We start from the raw sequence: 12,727 nt of genomic DNA, 5'->3' as shown, positions 1-12,727 counted from the left end.
GAACGACTGACGACGTATCCGTCTCAAGGACTCTTAAAAATGAAGTGGTGCATAGGAGAAATCTTTATCACATAAAAGAATACCTTTTTTTACTTTTGTTAATTCTGGATCGTTTTAAATCAAGGTTTTCCGACCTTTTATACATCTGTTGCTAGGCTTTTCTACAAACTCATAAAAAAACTCAAGAACATTCTGCGACATTGCAGATTACTCAGTACTGAAAGGTCGTAATATTCACTGCACTGTAGGCATGGGACTATTACAATACTATTTAACGTAACAGACTCCACAGTCAAGACTTTGGCCCCACTGTATTGACTGCTATCAATAATATAGTGATACTGAACACAAAATTACCTCTAAATACGGAGTATAAATACGTGCAGAACATTTACAACGTTTTACAAGATGCTACTCACATGATTAGACTTTGCCAATTCATTCTTTTGTACGTCGATTATCTTACTGTACAATGTAGCTAGAGGTCGGAGAGTAGTGAAATTAAGGCTAACAATGCACATAGAAGTAAGAGAGAAGAGTCCACAGGATAATCTCAGCACAAAAGAAAATGGAAGGTTTCTAAGTTTAACCTGCTTTTCTGACGAATAGAACATTGGAAATAAGCTACAAGTCCAACAGTTACACCCAACGCCATTGCTGTTCGAACGCGTATGACGTATGCTGATTCTGCCTTCTGAAGGCAAACTCACTACACTTTTCCTTATCAGATCCAAACAGCAATAGGGCTCGGTCATCCACGGAGCTGGGTTGTCTCGGAGGGCAAAAGAAAAGAGGGTATGAGCAGAAGTCCTATGAGGGTTGTTGAGGGAGAACGTAATCGGAAATACTTTTCAGAACGTTTATTTTATACCATGAGCGATTTCCGGTCAATATGCCAAGCTTGAGATGGCAACGATTGTTTTAGTGCAATATCGGAACCGTCAAAAGCATGTAATTTGTTCTGGTGAATGACGTCTTGTCACGTGTAAAGAACACGTGAGAAATTTTAACTGTCATGAAGAACAATGTGAAATGTAGGTGTACTAATGTTTCACTAGATCAAGTTACAGGAACAGAAGACGTGCTACTGACAATTCTGATACAGCACTCAAACAAGCGTTGCCATCTGAATGGTCCGAAACCGGTCACGCCAGTAAAATAAAACTTCTTGAAAGTACCTTTGGCCGGTTGCGTTCTCCTTGGACATCCCTTAATTGAATAACAGCCATGGACTTCAACAAGGCCCAGCTTGGATAACATAACAGCAAAAGTTCTTTGAGCACGTGACAGTGTGACAGGGTAAAAGTTACAAATTATCGAGTGATATTACTGTTCGTCCTTGTCTGATAGCTGATGTATGCGTCACCGTGACAAAGACGTCTGCAACAGTGCCGGAAACGTTGGAACATTTTACACCATGATACACTAGAATTTAGTTAGTTATATGTTCCACCGTCCATATGAATGATTCTTTTATCGAAATGACGAGGAACGAGTCAGTTTTCAAGATATGTATAAGCGATTTAGTAGTGAAACATTGTTTTTTTGGTCCCACTCGTGCACTGTAATTCAAAACATGCGGTTTTTTTGATGAAGAAATGATTTTAGGTTATATTCATCAATGATTTCTGTTGTTAAATATTGAACACAGTCTGGAGCCATTGACAGCTTGAATGGTGGGTAATAAAGGTCATTTTTCTGTGGTGTTGTGGGTATGGACATCAGTATTCCTCTGAAATTGTGATGGATTGTTTGTGACGAATTTTACTTCCTGTACGGAAGCCATTCTTGCCTTTTGGCACCATATTGTATGAACGGTTACTGTTAATAGCAAGGTGTGTTGTTTGACAATGACCGTGTCAACCCGAAACCGGTAACTGCTGCAGCATAGATTGTCTGTTCATGTAACTGAGACGGATAAAATAAAAAAAATTATCAAATTTCCTCAATGCTGGGCAACTGCGGATCTACCATACCGAGATAGAATGCCTAAAATAAATAAATAAAAAAAAGTTGGTTCGCTTGTTTCCGCACATGGTTGAAGAGTATTAAAGTAACCGATACCAGGCTGCACACTCTGTTCAAAAGAGAACGCGTAAATGATGGCAAGCAAAGGTTCGCAGAGATTCGTGCTTCTGTGAAAATATCTATGAGCGAGGCATGAAACAACTACCACAGTCATACCTTAGCAAAAGTTCTGGTAGAGAACCTTACGTGTAGAATCGTTAAGGTGGTATAAGGCTTCCGTACCGTCACTTGCTCATCAGTCTGGTGTGGCAGCTGAAGATAGCAAACCGAAAGCCGAAGTTTTAAAGTTCACGAGCAACAAATCGTTCACGCAAGAGAATTGTACAAACATACCGTCGTTTGACCATCGAATAGACTCCCGTATGAACGACATAGTAATAAGCATCGCTGGTGTAAAGAAAGAACTGAGAGAATTGAAAACAAGTACGTCACCAGGTCCGGATGGAATCCGAATTCGCTTTTTTAAAGAGTGCTCTGTAGCATTAGCCCCTTACTTAGCTTTCATCTATAGCGAATCTTTTGCCCAGAGCAAAACCCCAAGTGACTGGAAAAAAGCGCAGGTGACTCCTCTATATAAGAAGGGCAAAAGAACGGACTCGCAACATTACAGACTAATAGCTCTAACACCAGTTTGCTGTGGAATACTTGAACACATCTCAGTTCGAATAGAATGAATTTTCTTGAGACCGAGAGTCTTATGTCCACCGATCAGAATGGTGTTAGAAAACATCGCTAGTGCGACACTCAGCTCGCCCTTTTCTCACATGATACACTGCGAATTAAGGATGAAGGGCAACAGACAGATTATATATTTCTAAATTTCCGGAAAGCGTTTGACACGGTATCTTTGACTCGTTTCCCTATTGCCATATGTTAAAGATGGTACGAGCATATGGAATAGGTTCACAGATACGTGAGTGGCTCGAACACTTCTTAAGTTACCGGTATAGGGTGTATTCATCAGAGGCAAGGTCATCGCCGGGAGTGACCCCGGAAATGTGACAGAACCGCCGTTATTGGTTGGTTGGTTTGGGGAAGGAGACCAGACAGCGTGGTCATCGGTCTCATCGGATTAGGGAAGGATTGGGAAGGAAGTCGGCCGTGCCCTTTCAGAGGAACCATCCCGGCATTTGCCTGGAGTGATTTAGGGAAATCACGGAAAACCTAAATCAGGATGGCCGGACGCGGGATTGAACCGTCGTCCTCCCGAATGCGAGTCCAGTGTCTAACCACTGCGCCACCCCGCTCGGTGAACCGCCGTTATTCTCTGCATACATAAATGATCTTACGATTAGGGTAAGGAGTACTCTGCTGTTGTTTGCTGATGATGCTGTGGTGTACGGTAGGATGTCGAAGTTGAGTGACTATAGAAGGATACAATATAACTTAGAAAAAATTTATAGTTGGTGTGATGAATGGCGGCTCTAAATGTGAAACGAATGTAAGTTAATCCGGAGTAGGAAACACAAATCCTTAATGGTTCAAATGGCCCTGAGCACTATAGGACTTAACATCTGAGGTCATCAGTCCCCTAGAACTTAGAATTACTTAAACATAACTAACCTAAGGACAGCACACACATCCATGCCCGAGGCAGGATTCAAACCTGCGACCATAGCGGTCGCGCAGTTCGACTGAAGCGCCTAAAACCGCTCTGCCACACTGGCCGGCCAAATCCTTAATGTTCGGATACAGCATTAGTAGTGTCCTGTTTGACACAATCACGTCGTTTAAATATCTGGGCGTAACGTTGCAAAGCGATATGAAATGCAACGAGCATGTGAGGTTTGTGAAAGCGAAGGCGAATGGTCGACTTCGGTTTACTGGGAGAATTCTAGGAGAGTGTGGTTGCCCTGTAAAGGAGACCTCATATGGGACGCAAATACAACCTGTTCTTGATTACTGGTCGAGTATTTGGGATCCATACGAGGCGCGACTAATGGAAGACATCAAAGCAATTCAGAGGTGGGTTGCTGGATTTGTTGCTGGTAGAATGGAATAACACGCAAGAGTTACGAACCTGCATCGGGAACTGAAACGGGAATCGCTGGAGAGAAGGCGACAAGTTTTTCGAGAAACGCAATTGAGAGAAAATAAGAGAACGGTTATTTGAAGCTGACTGCAGAACGGGTCATGAAGATAAGGAGAAATTGTAGCTCATACGGAGACATATAGTCGTTTTTTCCTGGCTCTGTCTGCGAGCGGAACATGAAAGGAAATGACTAATGGTGGTGCGGGGTACCCTCCGCCGTGCACTGTACTGTGGTCTGCGGAGCATCTACGTAGAGGTAGGCGCCAAAGTATTCTCTGAGAACATTTGATGGATTAGTAGGAAGTTAGAAGCGACGTGGCGACGAAAGGAGGTGAGTGTGTGATAGCGGTAGGTGGGGGGTGGTGGGGAGGGCGGAGGGCGGGTGGAAATTGGCAGCGTGGCGGCGGCGGCGCTCCGCGTCCCGCCTTTCACCAGGCCAGGCCAGGCCGGCGGGCCCGGCTCACCTCGGCGGCCTTTAAACGCGCTGGCCGGCTCCGCGCTCAGGCCGGCCATTTAATACCGGAGACACGTTCCGCTACGCCACAGCCGCAGCCGCAGGGCTGTCCATTGCACACAACGCCCTCGCAACATGCCACAGCTCCGCCACGATCCCGCCCGGTACGATTGCAGATTTTTTTGTTTGTCAGTGAGGCGCAACTGAAATTTTTATAGCTGTCCGTAGAGTGACGTCACAAACATTTCTGTACATTAAGAGGAATGTAGTCGAATTAAACGCCGGCCGGAGTGGCCAAGCCGTTCTAGGCGCTACAGTCTGGAACCGCGCGACCGCTACGGTCGCAGGTTCGAATCCTGCCTCGGGCATGGGTATGTTGTAAGTAGGCTGTTTAGGTTTTTATATTGGTAACGCCACGTAGCGCTCTGTATGAAAATCACTGGCTGTGCTGTGTGCAGTCTGTGGCTGGTTGGCATTGTTGTAATACTCGCCATTGTAGCGTTGGGCAGTTGGCTGTTAACAGCGCGTAGCGTTGCGCAGTTGAAGGTGAGCCGCCAGCAGTGGTGGATGTGGGGAGTGATATGGTGGAGTTTTGAGAGCGGATGATCTGGACAGAGACAGTAAATTTGTAAAGACTGAATGTCATGAACTGATATATATATATAATGACTTTTGAACACTATTAAGGCAAATACATTGTTTGTTCGCTATCAAAATTTTTCATTTGCTAACTATGTCCATCAGCAATTAGTCACTTCAGTAGTTAGACTCTTTTATTTAGCTGGCAGTAGTGGCGCTCGCTGTATTGCAGTAGTTCGAGTAACGAAGATTTTTGTGAGGTAAGTGATTTGTGAAACGTATAGGTTAATGTTAGTCAGTTCTCTTGTAGGGATTATTGAAAGTTAGATTGCGTTGCGCTAAAAATATTGTTTGTTAGTTTAGTGTTGACCAAAATAGGTAAAGAGCAAAATGTCTGAGTACGTTCAGTTCTGCTCAGCTGTTTGAAAAAAAATAATGTAAGAGGTTTATCAGCACAGTAATTCATTAATTTTTGTAAGGGGACGTTTCAATGTGTGGCGTCCTTAGGTTAGTTAGGTTTAAGTAGTTCTATGTTCTAGGGGACTAATGACCACAACAGTTAAGTCCCATAATGCTCAGAGCCATTTGAACCATTTTTTTAAATTAAATCGGGTGATGTTGAGGGTATTAGATGAGGAAATGAGACGCTTAAAGTAGCAAATGAGTTTTGCTATTTGGGGAGCAAAATAACTGATGATGGTCGAAATAGAGAAGACATAAAATGTAGACTGGCAATGGCAAGGAAAGCGTTTCTGAAGAAGAGAAATTTGTTAACATCGACTATAAATTTAAGTGTCAAGAAGGCGTTTCTCAAAGTATTTGTATGGAGTGTAGCCATGTATGGAAGTGATACGTGGACGATAAATAGCTTAGACAAAAAGAGAATAGAAGCTTTCGAAATGTGGTGCTACAGAAGAATGCTGAAGATTAGATGGGTAGATCACATAACTAATAAGGAGGTATTGACTAGAACTGGGGAGAAGAGAAATTTGTGACACAACTTGACTAAAAGAAGGGATCGGTTTGTAGGACATATTTTGAGGCATCAAGGGATCATCAATTTAGTATTGGAGAGCAGTATGGAGGGTAAAAATAGTAGAGGGAGACCAAGAGATGAATACACTAAACAGATTCAGAAGGATATAGGTTGCAGTAGGAACTGGGAGATGAAGCTTGCACAGGATAGAGTAGCGTGGAGAGCTGCGTCAAACCAGTCTTTGGCCTGAAGACCACAACAACAACAAGAGCAACGTAAAGCGATCTCAAATTCTGGCTAGTTTTGACGTTAAAACGTTTATTCGCTCGTCGGTCGACCTTTTTCTGTGACAAGAAAACCGTCAGATTTGTAAAATTTGAATATACAATGTGGTGTCGTCCGGAGATCGCGGTGACACACCAGATTGGACAGCGTACATCGATACCACAAACGTTAGCGAGCTCTCGCTACAATCCGCAACGACGAATGGGAGAGGCGGAAGAAGACACGCCCTCTCTCTCAGCACAGCAGCGCCCTCGCACGGAGGTCGGTACAGAGCCGAGCGTGGAAGCGTTCCGCCCAGTTCGTGAAGCAGCCAACGTCATCGAGCAGGACCAGTGTCAGTCAAGCCTCACGTGGACATGTACTTTTGTGAATGCTGAACAGCTTTCTAATCAACTGTCACTTGTAAATTGTTGCGCACTCCTGTGGCAAAGAGCTGTATCAAGTGAACTAAATCTTTTTATCATTTCTCACATAAAATGAAGTAATCTGTTGTAGTTCCAGTGAGCCATCTCCCAGTTATGGCCGGACGATTGTAGCTTCCTATGGCAAAGAGGATATAAAATGTAGACTGGCAGTAGCAAGAAAAGCTTTTAAGAAAAGAAAATTGTTAACACCGAATACAGACTTAAGTGTTAGGAAGTCTTTTCTCACACTATTTGTTTGAAGTGTAGTCTTGTATGCAATTGAAACATGGATGATAAACAGTGTAGAGAAGAAGAGAATAGAAGCTTTAGAAATGTGGTGCTGCAGAAGCATGCTGAAGATTACATGGGAAGCTCATCTAACCATTGGGGAGGTACTGAATAGAAGAGGGGAGAAAAGAAGTTTGTGGCGCAACCTGAGTAAAAGAAGGGATTGGTTGATAGGACACATTCTGAGACATCAATTCGAAGGAAGTACGCGAGGAAAAAAATTATAGAGGGAGGCCAAGAAATGAACACAGTAAGCAGATTCGGAAGGATGTAAGTTACAGTTGTTATTCGGACATGGAAAAGCTTGCTCAGGATGGAGTAGTATGGAGAACGGCGTCAAACCAGTCTGTGGACTGAAGACCACAACAACAACAACTGTTCATAACATATAATAACTACGAGACTAATATGACGTAAACAGTGGTTGAGCACAAAACGGATAGCGCACCTCTGAACGTGTTCATCGAGCAGTATTTGATCTGACTGTGAACTCGTCGCACCTGCGTATGCACATGCGCCTGATCTATACAAATTAGTTATAAACTGGTGTACCGAGCAAATACCTTTAGTTAGGACACTGATTCAAATGTTATTCAATTGTCACTATGAATGTTCTAGTACCCAAGTGAAACAATAAAGATATTTCCTGGAATATAAGTGAAAATCGGTATTAAACTGAAAATTACAAAATAATGAAAAAGTCTTCTGAAAGGATTCGTAATAACAGAAAACATGGGTCAGAAGAAAACTGCGTTCGAAGGAGTCCTAAAAGCCTAAAATATACAGTGCCTAGCAAATGCTAGTATTACGGTAGAGTCGAAAAGGAATGAAAGAAAACGGTGCGATGCGATTACGTAGCTGGCCCATCGCGCATACAGTGGTCAGTGACAGGTCGAACTTGTGATTTTTTTGTGATTAATAGAACTTGTGATTTAATCGTTCTACTTTTCTGTGCAACCGTTGTATTAAAGAGATTGTTATATAAACTACATATTAAAATTGAACACTTGTTATGATTTCACCGCGACATTTTGACGAAAAATCTTCGGTACCGATCCGAACTGAGCAGCGCACAGAATTTTTTTTTAACACCACAGCGCCACACTATCTCTCATTTTCGTTTAAGAGTCTTACATCGATATCGCCAATGGCTCGAGAGCTTTTGGGTATTTCCAGCAGTGCGTAGGTGGACAAGAGACTAGTGAAAGTTTGCTTAAGCCTTTGGAAGGAAAAAATGTCTATCGGTGACGTTTCGCATTTTGGTATTTATATGCGGACACACGAATCCGAAACAGCGATGACAACGATTTACATCATTATAAACTTTTATTTTTCTGGCCTCTCTCGGCCAGCTGGGTGTTAGTAACGACTCTGAGGGTCAGAAATACCACACAGCAGACAGCACTAGAACCAAAATTTCTGAGCAACGTGGCGCAAAAACGCACAGGTAAGCACTTTCGGCCGCTGTTGGACAATTTATTGGTGAGTTAGGAGTCTTACCTGCAGAATAGGATAAAAACACATGGCACTAATGGTGACATAATGACTATCTTCAGCGATGAATGAAAGAGTGAAAAGAAGACACCAATGCATACTCATAAGTCACCAGTCGTTCGCGTACTGTTTGTAAGCGTTTGTCTTTCTAAGCGCACTGCATTTAGTAAACAGGGATCGCCATTTTCTCACAGAAACTGGACCACAACGTAAATTATCACATTTTTTGTTATTGGCAGAGCGTTCCGCCAATGTCAACTTCACTCAGCCTCTCGAAAAACGGATGGCGGCATAATTTGACGTAGAATCTGTATCGGTGTCCAACTTGGCATTTGATGTTCATTTAAATCTTTGCCCAACATGTGTCTCTTCTCCAGCGTCTTGCGACTAATAGCACCATAAAGTATGAAAGTACAGAGAACCGTCCCAACACTAAACTGAAGAGTCACACATGATCGCAATGAATCCAATGCTTCACGCGGGGAAGCAGAAGGCGGAGATAGAAAGAAAGAAAAAAATGTACTTTAATGGCTCGTCGTCAGAAAGATTATTTGAGACAGAACACTCGTTCAGAGAGACAAGGATCGGAGACGCAATCAGCCGCGCGTTATCAGAGGAAGTTCCACGGAATACCTACATCTGGTTAGCCGGAAAGGTGCAAAGCACGAGCCCAGTGTGTTGACCACAGGGCTACCTCATCCGGTGCGAAGCATGAATGACGATGGTACGTAGCGGGTGCACAGTTTTTTTTTTTTTTCCCTTTGACTCCAGATCTTGAGGAGACTGCAGCCAAGTACGATGCTTTCGGACATTCCCTCAACCGCAACCGCAACCGCACTTAACATGCTACTATAGAATGAATCACTACCGTCATACCTCAGTGATAAATTCCGAATCTGCTGCTATGATTTCCTCCATTAAGGACTGCTTACAAATCAAGCAGCTTTAAAGAAGCGAGGAAGCAATTCTTTGATTTATGCAGCTCAAACAGCAATCGCAGATCCATGTACGAGGCAAAGAAATAAAAATTTATTCCACAGTTTTCAACAACCATCACCAACATCTCTTTGTCTAATGCTTATGGAGAGAGATTTATGTCTCACAACGTTACTTCCCAATTTATGAAGGAGAAAGATTCAGCTCAAGGCAAAAACTACCGTTTCTTCACAGCTTTTTGGGCCTACATATAAATAGCACACAACTGGCAAAAAAAAAAAAAAAAGACGTGCTCGCTGTGTATTTTCACTACTCCACACGTCCGACGTTTTCGCTGTTAGATATCTTTGCTTACATATACTGCTTCGACGTGCTGTCCGCGGTGCTCTAAAAAGAAGAGCGAAATAGTAGAGCAGGACGGCAAAGCAGGCACGTTCCTGACATCGCTACCGCTAGAGCGGACTGCTTCTAACTGTAGACGCTCAATTCGCCGTAAGGCGCTCGTTCAACTGATTCTGGTAGACTGTTGTGTAACTTTATGCAAGTTATTTACACTTAATGAGGCTTAACTGTCAGGCATAGAATCCAGAATTGGGTACTTGTCTATATACACACGATTAAAATGAGGAAGTTGTTTTCTAATGGGCACGTATTGAAGGTTTAGCCTGTGCTATTGCTATCACAGATCGTCGAGACGTTTGTTACAAAATTTTGATGATACTTTTTCTTTCCTTATTCTCATGAATACAGAAATGGCATATCCTACTCTGAACGTGCTGTAAGTAATCCACTAATTCTTCAGTCATTTGGAGTTCACTATTGTTGAACTCACACTCTGAATTTACGATGAAGTACATATATCAATGACGTTCATTTCTTCGAATGCACCTTTCGGGAAATGAATATTTCTACCACGCAGTATTTGTGGTAAACTTTTGTCACACAAATGCAAACGAGGAGGAGGAGGTCATATGATACGGCTTTAGGTATATTCCAAGCCAGCATAGCTTTAGTGACATTTACAACTGTTTTACTGACAATATCTTACTATTATCACCAAGTAACTATATTTTATGTAATTATTTATGCTGTTGCTAATCTTTCGGGCAGTTTGTTTGTTCTGACTAAAGCTTTCTGTAAGGTATTTGGAAATCGAATGTCTCTGTTTGTATGCGAGATTGTACAGATATCTATACCGTCTCTGAATATGCGTGTTTGTTCAGTTTCTTCCATTTCTCTTATGTCCATGACTTACCGACTTACTTCAATTTTCGACACTTCTTCATCTTTTACTTTTAAAAGTTTGACCGTCGATCGTCTTAAAGTTTAGATGACTAAACCATATTGGGTGCGTTTTCAATTCCTCTGCAGTTGTCTGCTCCACCACGATTCGTCTCTGTGACTCTTTCTAATCCTAACATCGCACCATTTCTCTGAACATCATAAAACGCTACTCACGTTCAAAAGCTAGTCGTCTTTGGAGGTTACGGTGCAGCGATTAAAACAATTAACACCCTTAGGAAAACAGATATGACAGTTTCCTTAGAAACATTATCTGAGATTCATACCGACTTTTTTGCCACGTCAACACAGAGTGTTCTTTGCTCCAATAAACTCGGGGTTTAGTATTTTATCCATACTCGGCAGCTATACTTGTGTACATAGAAATATCAGGAGGCTGCTGCATAAAAGAAATTTAATTTCCTAACCAGTTTCGGGCGCTTAGTGCCCTTCTTCAGAAGATTATACTTATCATATTTTCGAGTGTCAACAATCTGATGCTTTCAGCAAAATGCCTTTGTTATGTGGTACCTGCACAAAAGTGGTATAAAGAAGCCAAACAACAAGTCTGACTTGCATTATGAACCACATGACAACTGCATTTTGCAGAAAGCACCTTATTGTTGACATTCGCAAATAATGCGATAGGTTTAATATCCCGAAGAAGGGCAATAAGTGGCCGAAACCGGTTAAGAAATTAAATTTCTTTTATGCAGCCGGTTGCTGATTATTTCAATATAAAGTAGGGGCTTCTTCTGTCGTGGAAAACTGTACCTGAAGATCTCAAAAATATTTCTTGCTCTGTAGATCATCAAGGTAGGTCGGGGAAGCTGTGGAATCGATCGAAAGACGAATAATTTGTTAAAGAGTGCACGGAGACGGTGACGGGCATGCTAATGACGGATGGGCGACGCGGAGGAAGCGAGTAGCCGCTGGCAGCAGTGGCCAGGAGGAAGGTAACGGTGCCACTAGCGACGGAAAGTATCGGGCAGCTGGCCGTGGCGGTGCCGTTAGGCCTTCCTTCCTTACCTTGGCGGCGTGCTCTCGCGTCGTCAGCGATTCGGCCGTCACGATCGGAGCATCGCGTTCCGCAGCGACGCTCGATGACAGGAAGCGGGTGGTCGGCTCAGGAAGCTGGGGGACTGCTCGCCGGGGGGTGCACTCGGTAGGCCTGGGCGAACGGAGCGTCCTAACCCTGTAACTGCTAGCGGTGAGGTCCGAGGTCCGTGGCGCGTGCGCTGTTAGATGCGTGTCCGTCGCGTGCGACTGCCGCTGCGCTACTGACAGCGGGCCGGTGGCGGCTGGCGCACACGCGGCACGCCCCTGGCGGAGGCGGCGGGCACTCGCGGCCGGCAGCCCCCACCACGGCCGCGCCGCCGCTCCTGCCATCCAGTTCACCAGCGATCCTCGGACCGGCCACCTGTCGTGCGTTCTCCCTAACGACAAGGCGCAGGAGTGCGGATACTGCAAGTGTTGTTCAGGCTTTGTTAGCGATTCTTTAGAAGGACTGAATACACTACTGGCCATTAAAATTGCTACACAACGAAGATGACGTGCTACAGACGCGGAATTTAACCGACAGGAAGAAGATGCTGTGATATGCAAATGATTAGCTTTTCAGAGCATTCACACAAGGTTGGCGCCGGTGGCGACACCTAAAACGTGCGGACATGAGGAAAGTTTCCAACCGATTTCTCATACACAAACGGCAGTTGACACAAACAGCAGTTGACCGGCGTTGCCTGGTGAAACGTTGTTGTGATGCCTTGTGTAACGAGGAGAAATGCGTACCGTTACATTTCCGACTTTGATAAAGGTCGGATTGTAGCCTATTGCCATTGAGGTTTATCGTATCGCGACATTGCTGCTCGCGTTGGTTGAGATCCAATGTCTGTTAGCAGAATAAGAAATCGGTGGGTTCAGGAGGGTAATACGGAACGCCGTGCTGGATCCCAACGGCCTCGTATCAC

General features: G+C 43.7%; 1 protein-coding gene across 2 annotated transcripts in view; it reads right to left on the bottom strand.

Annotated features, from left to right (window-relative positions):
* Positions 1-12,024, bottom strand: part of LOC126457812 (protein dimmed-like) — a 304,037-nt gene extending 292,013 nt beyond the window's left edge. For both annotated transcript variants that reach the window (XM_050094428.1, XM_050094429.1), the window contains exon 1: positions 11,787-12,024. The gene's annotated coding sequence lies outside the window, so the exon portion shown is untranslated. The remainder of the gene's footprint in view (positions 1-11,786) is intronic.
* Positions 12,025-12,727: the final 703 nt, after the last annotated feature.

The sequence above is a fragment of the Schistocerca serialis genome, chromosome 2 (assembly GCF_023864345.2).
Source record: "Schistocerca serialis cubense isolate TAMUIC-IGC-003099 chromosome 2, iqSchSeri2.2, whole genome shotgun sequence".
In the NCBI taxonomy this organism is placed as follows: Eukaryota; Metazoa; Arthropoda; class Insecta; order Orthoptera; family Acrididae; genus Schistocerca; species Schistocerca serialis.
Note: the sequence above shows the minus strand (reverse complement) of the source record. Positions and strands in the feature narration are given on the sequence as shown.